This window comes from Periplaneta americana, chromosome 6, assembly GCF_040183065.1.
Source record: "Periplaneta americana isolate PAMFEO1 chromosome 6, P.americana_PAMFEO1_priV1, whole genome shotgun sequence".
In the NCBI taxonomy this organism is placed as follows: domain Eukaryota; kingdom Metazoa; phylum Arthropoda; class Insecta; order Blattodea; family Blattidae; genus Periplaneta; species Periplaneta americana.
This window is the reverse complement of record NC_091122.1, coordinates 7,815,444-7,822,170: the sequence shown is the minus strand read 5'-3', so window position 1 is coordinate 7,822,170 and position 6,727 is coordinate 7,815,444.

Sequence of the window (6,727 nt, the reverse complement as noted above, 5' to 3'; positions counted from 1 at the left end):
ACGAAAAAAACTTGCAGCTCTCAAATTAACACTTATTCCAAATTATTAGCGAAATATTGAATTCTCCGTCTTTTTTGTTCACTAATGTAATCAGAACACATGGAATACTATGAAATGTAGCCTACTTCGATATTATAACAAATTCAAAATAAAAAATAGTCCGAAAAAAGAACTCAGAATATGAAATTCGCTATAAAACGACACAATAATAATGCGCGAAAGTGTTCATATCTCTCTATTAGAACTCAATTTCGCGATTTGTCATGATTATTTTATCCGCATATTATTAATCAGAATCACTTAATTCGTAAAGATTAGTAAAAATATATTGTATATCTATTGTCTCGTGATTTTCGTGATCTCCATAAACACCCGCCCTGCTTATTTCGCACAGGTACGGTGTGTAGCATGACTGAATAACTTTAGCCTATCTGTGTGGACTGAGCAGAAGTGAAATTAGAGTTACCGAAAGTACGGTAATATGCTGAATAAAGTAGCCATTATGTAATGAATACAACCGCATGAAGAGTTGAGTTTGTGAAAAAAAAAAAACTGTTACTGCTCTACTGTATTTTGATAAAATACCGTAAAAGTAATAAACAAACTGAAAATCGTAATATCGCATTTCCCTGTAACATAAGTGGATACTCTACTTTACTCTCCTCCTATAGCTAGTAAAATGATTTGTTTACATATTGCACTAGTAACACCAAACTCCTGTAATGGAAGGGGGTAACAGTGTTTCCGAGTATAGCCAGGTTAATGTTAAAAATGTTGGTAAAAATAAAGTGATGTCCCTGTATAAATGATACTCGGGAGGAAATTAAACACAGAATAAATATGGGAAATGCCTGTTATTATTCGATTGAAAAGCTTTTATCATCTAGTCTGCTGTCAAAAAATCTGAAAGTTAGAATTTATAAAACAGTTATATTACCGGTTGTTCTGTATGGTTGTGAAACTTGGACTCTCACTTTGAGAGAAGAACATATGTTAAAGGGTGTTTGAGAATAAGGTGCTTAGGAAAATATTTGGAGCTAAGAGGGATGAAGTTACAGGAGAATGGAGAAAGTTACACAACACAGAACTGCACGCATTGTATTCTTCACCTGACATAATTAGGAACATTAAATCCAGACGTTTGAGATGGGCAGGGCATATAGCACGTATGGGCGAATCCAGAAATGCATATAGAATGTTAGTTGGGAGGCCGGAGAGGAAAAAGACCTTTAGGGAGGCCGATACGTAGATGGGAGGATAATATTAAAATGGATTTGAGGGAGGCGGGATATGATGATAGAGACTGGATTAATCTTGCTCAGGATAGGGACCAATGGCGGGCTTATGTGAGGGCAGCAATGAACCTCCGGGTTCCTTAAAAACCAGTAAGTTAGTAGTAATTACTAAAGCTCGGATCTTGGGGACTTGTGTGTCGTGTCCTTGAGTAAGGTTACAGGCATAACGTACACAAAGCTCACGCTGCAAGTGCTCAGGGACAGTCGTTTGTACTAAGAAAGTGGTCACATCGAATGGCAAGAAGACGAACGAATAAACTGTGTCACGTCGAAGCCAATGGCATTAAGAGAATTACAGGTAAACGGTCTGTTTGAGGAAATATAAAATACGTGTTATTCGAATGGTTGTTATGGAAGTTTGAAAATGCATTTCTTAAATTATAGGTACAGAATTTCGTGGAGGAATTCTGAGGAGATACATTATTTTCTTCTAATGCAGAGTTTATATCTTGTAAGTTGTACCACACATAAACTAGAGCTGGAAACGGGCATTCATTGAAAGACATTGCAGTCCTTTAAACTGATGGAGAATTTGTCATGGATCAAGTCGTAGAGGGACCTTCCCTAGTAGTGATACACTAATTGAAAACTATTTGCGAGAAAAATTTAGGATATACTTATCTTTCTCAGATACGAGATCTGCTGAAAATCGAACAGGAAACAGTGACAGTGAAATATTCAGTATTTTATTTAGGCCCAAGACTTTATAATAAAATTTCAAACCATTTTCCAAATTTGAAATTTTTTAAAATTGAAACTTTTAAAAAAGAATTTTGTAAAATTATCCATGATATATAATAGTAACAAATGTACTTTTTTTACCTTTTATTTCTATCGACTATATTCATGTTTTTATCGAATATCACTGGCTTCTGTCGGATTGTCAATTTATATTAAATGTGTATTTTTCTCTCGTTTTCCCTTTCTTCTTTATTCTTGCTCTTGTGTTGTACTTATTGGTTTGAATTAAGTTAATTACTGTATTTAGTAAACTGTCCTTGTAAATTTTATGTTATATTATTCACTAAGACCACACCGTACACGAGCCTGACTCTTACGGTAGTGGCTAGAAACATTTTTATTTTATAAATGCAATTTGTACTCACTAGGTAGCTAGTTAAAATAAATAAAAAAAAAATTAAAGTTTGCTCCCGTCACTTCATGTGACGGGAGCAAATCGTTTCAAATCATGTTTAACTAACAGACGAAGAATTTATGGGTTCGAAAATCTTCGAATGCATGTAGTCATACACTGTAATGAAATGTACAGAGCAGAACTGTAAATTTGATGTATTTTGCATGTTTATTTATATATATGCTATAAAATTAGATGTTTCAACCTATCATAATATTATCATTATGTTGTTCCAGCCAGGAACCACTTTTATAGCAGACCTGACAGTACCTCCGTGCTGGAAGCGGGAGTTTGTTGACATTGAAGTCCGGTCGCTTAGCCACGTTCAAAGACACAAGTCCCCAACTTCCGAGCTTTGGTAATTACCTGCGGACGAAAAGCAATGCTGATAGAACACAATCCCAAAATACATTAGGGTTTATTACTATAAATCATAAAGACAGTCAAACATGAGCTAAAAGATTAACAAGGATAAAAGCAAATACAAATACTAAAACATAATCAACAGCATTCCTGTAGTATACCAGCAAATAATTAATCAGTAATCAGTAATCATCGCCATCTTTGCGAATTAGGGCTACGGGCATGCAGTAACCTGGTCAATATTATTAAAACAGGCTAGTACAACTGTTATTTTATTAGTTTGTTTCATGGTTATCTGATTATAGTGATCTCTCTCTTTTTTTTTTTAATAAACTGTGCTATCAGAAATTACGTGGTGAGGTGGTTCAGTCCCCATCACGCGAAAGATAAATCAAATAATTCATATCTTTCAATCATCACACAACACAGTTTAAAGGTCTTTTTTTTTTCACTATGTTAATACTTTTTAAGTTGCCCATATTTAAACGTTAATCCAGAAATTCTGTGAAACTAAACAAACATTCAAAGAAAACTGACCTCACTAATGATTAGAATTTTAAACAGCATTTTCAACAATTAGATCAGAAAATCTGAATTTACTTCTTACAACAAACTAAAAGGGTTATTCCAACAGCTTTAACGTATAACTGTAACTTATCTCAGGCCTCACTATGCCTGCATGCCCTCTATAAGACACGTGCTTTCTAAACTTCACAGGTGCACTGAGACTTAACACGTAACAAAGAAAACACATTATTAAAGAAAGTAATTATTCTTCCGTAAGGAAGTCTAACGTTTGAAGTTTTTCCCTAACATGTACATCAGTTTGTAGATATACCCTTCTGAGTTCTTTAATAAAGTCGGGTAAAGTTTTTGTTTTGTTTTTCAACATATAATAAATAAATCCCATGGCAAGCCACAATATACTAAAATAATGAGGAGTCTGTGGTACGTCCAGGTCAAAAACGATCCGCAGATTCGTGTTCGGGTTCGTTGCCTTATGCACATTATTTATCTGTTGCTGAACCCATAGCCAAATACCCCTTGTAAGATCTGAACATCTTCTTAGTCTGTGGCTAATTGTATCAATAGTCCCACATTTATTACACTGTGGAGTTGGGACAATGTGGTACATGTATTTTCTCTCTTCCGTCATAATTATCCCATTAATTAGCGCATACACTGGTGGCCATAATTCTGGAAACTTTTTGTTTTTGTACTGAATTATTATAACATCTGCATTGATTCAAAGATTTATACAATTGAAAATGTTACTCGTGACTGATTCGTTAATTATGGGGTTATAATAAAGGTATTACATTAAATCCTGAATATTTTAACAATAAATAATCATTTCTATGTGGGAAATTATGTTCTTGTCGTTTAGAAGAGTTTCTTTGATCTTTCATTGCTAATCGACAAATCTGCCTCACATCTCTTGGACTTACTTTAGGTTTTCTACCAGTCCTAAGTGTTCCATTACAAGATTTTGTGGATTTGTACTTCTACCATACCTTCTGGATGCCAGACACTGTAGCACCATTACCAAGTTTTCTTCCAATTTCCTTGGATGTGTAGCCTTCTTCTCGAAGCGTGACTGCCCTAGAAGGTGTTCAATCCTTTCGTGGATCCATTGTGATAAAATGATCAATAAAATTTGTTGTAAAGCAATCAGATGTTAACGTAACGAAATCTTAAGTCAGACTAATGATAGAAACACACTAATAACGTCCACATTTTATGCTAACAGTGCTCAGCAATGCTTCTACCGATGAACAATAATCTTAAAATCAAAAATGGGCCAGTTTGTTTTACAGTAAATAATGGGAAATTATAATGAAATCTGAAATTAATATTTATATCATATTTACACCCAATATCATGGATGTTATTGAGACAAATTGGAAAGATATTGTTAACAAAATCAGATATGGAATCCAAAGACACCTCAGTCGAAATTTGAATGTTATTCAAAAAGTGTGGCATATAAACACGTTTATTTTATCCAAAATATGGTACCTTGCCCAAGTTCTTCCGATACCCATTCATACAGCTCAACAAATTGAAAAGATTTTAGGATTCTATTTGTGGAAAGGTTTCGTATTTCGTATCGCACGACCTCAATGCAGATTGTCGACCAAGGAAGGAGGTTTAGAGTTAATTAATGTAAAATCTAAATGTGATGCTCTATTTATAAAGTGTTCTCTTTCTGCTCTTTTATTCGAACCAGACGGGAGGTAAACATTTACATATAGCGTAGTATCATTTGTTAGCAGCGTCGTTATTCTGCCGCTTGGATGGATTTCGAATTGTTGAATTTCAATACTGGAACGATACACAATGGCAGTACCTCTTTGATTTTCCCCAGGGTTGCATATCGCATGAAACCGTGGACCCAGAAAAGGTATATTATCTACATTTATTTCTTGTAACAAAAAAATATCGATATCATTGTCATTAATAAATCTTGTTAATTGCTGTTGTTTGGATCTACTGCGAAGAAGATTAACATTGAGAGTTGCCACTACATTTAAAGGGAGTGCCATGAAAGATAAAATGCACAGGCAAAAATGCATTTTATAATAATACAACTAATTATGATATTATTACCCTTCGACTTTGGAAGTTACGGTTTGTTTCTTTTTAGCAAGACGAGGATCTCTCGAATTAACCTGCCTCTTTAAATACGATCGAATTAGTAAATCAGTCATTTCACTCTCCATCGGCGTATCCGGAAACATTGCATCATAAGAATCATCTGTTCCGTGTTCTTGATTCACCGTAGAAATAGGAAGGTCATTCGCACGATCGACAGGCATACTTTCTTTCGTGTCTTGTTATGAGGCAGTTTGTGTACTGACCTTGACATTGACATTGACATCGTGCGTAGGATTATTCTGCGCTGAAGCGGTGTTAGATGTGGGGAAGTGCCATCCTCGGGTATCTTGTCAGACGTTGTCTCTGTTGTTATGGTTGAACTGTTAACTCAGGCGTCTCAAGGCCAACGCTAAGACAAATGTCGGGATGAGCCCTAAAAGAAATGGGCCACGGACCTGCACTCATATCCCCATGAATCTCCCTAATTAACTCTAAATTAATTAACAATTACATCTCTCCCCCCTCTTCGCAATTGAGCCTTCATATAGCCAAATGGCTGGTCTCGGAACTGAGACAAATCAACAAGGCTCATGACAACAATCACCTCCCACATAATAGCCAATTTGGCTAGACTCTTATATGAGACAACTCATCCTGCCTAAGGTAACCCGTGGTTTTCCTCAGGCGTAAGACAAATGTCGGGATGATCCCTATAAGAAATGGGCCTCGGACCTATATGCCGTTCTCCATATATATTCCACCCTTATTATAAACGATGTATGCCCTAGTTCAGATAATATAACTAGTCTATTAAATATACGAGGTCACTCAATAAGTCGCAAATTGAAAGGACAGGGACCTCTCAAATTGCAGATTAGATTTCACGGCGCTTCTTCCGACGGCCTTCACATGCTTTGTCATCGAACAACAGATGACGGCGTCTTGCCATCCTAACGGCAAACACCAGCCAACTCCTCCTCGCCCCGTTCCGTGATCACTTGATCAATCTCAGCCCCCCTCGCGTATGTGGTACCTAAGAGGTTACGTCCAATTTCGGCTTCCCCTTCAAAATTTTCTAGAGCTCCTTCACAGGAGCAGCGTAACCCGGAGTGAGACTAGTGGCCAACAGGCTTGGAGCTCACATATTTAGTTTTGTACAGCCCCTTGCAAGGACGCGTTTTGCGTACCTTTTAAATTTTCCTCCCAATTCTCCTTCGATTTTTCGATTTTTTTCGAAGAGATAAGCGCAGTACCCGAAGATAGCCGATCGCTGATTAATGTCACACGCATGAGCGAGCTAAGTTGTAACTGTCGCGGGAGAAATGCCACAAAGCTG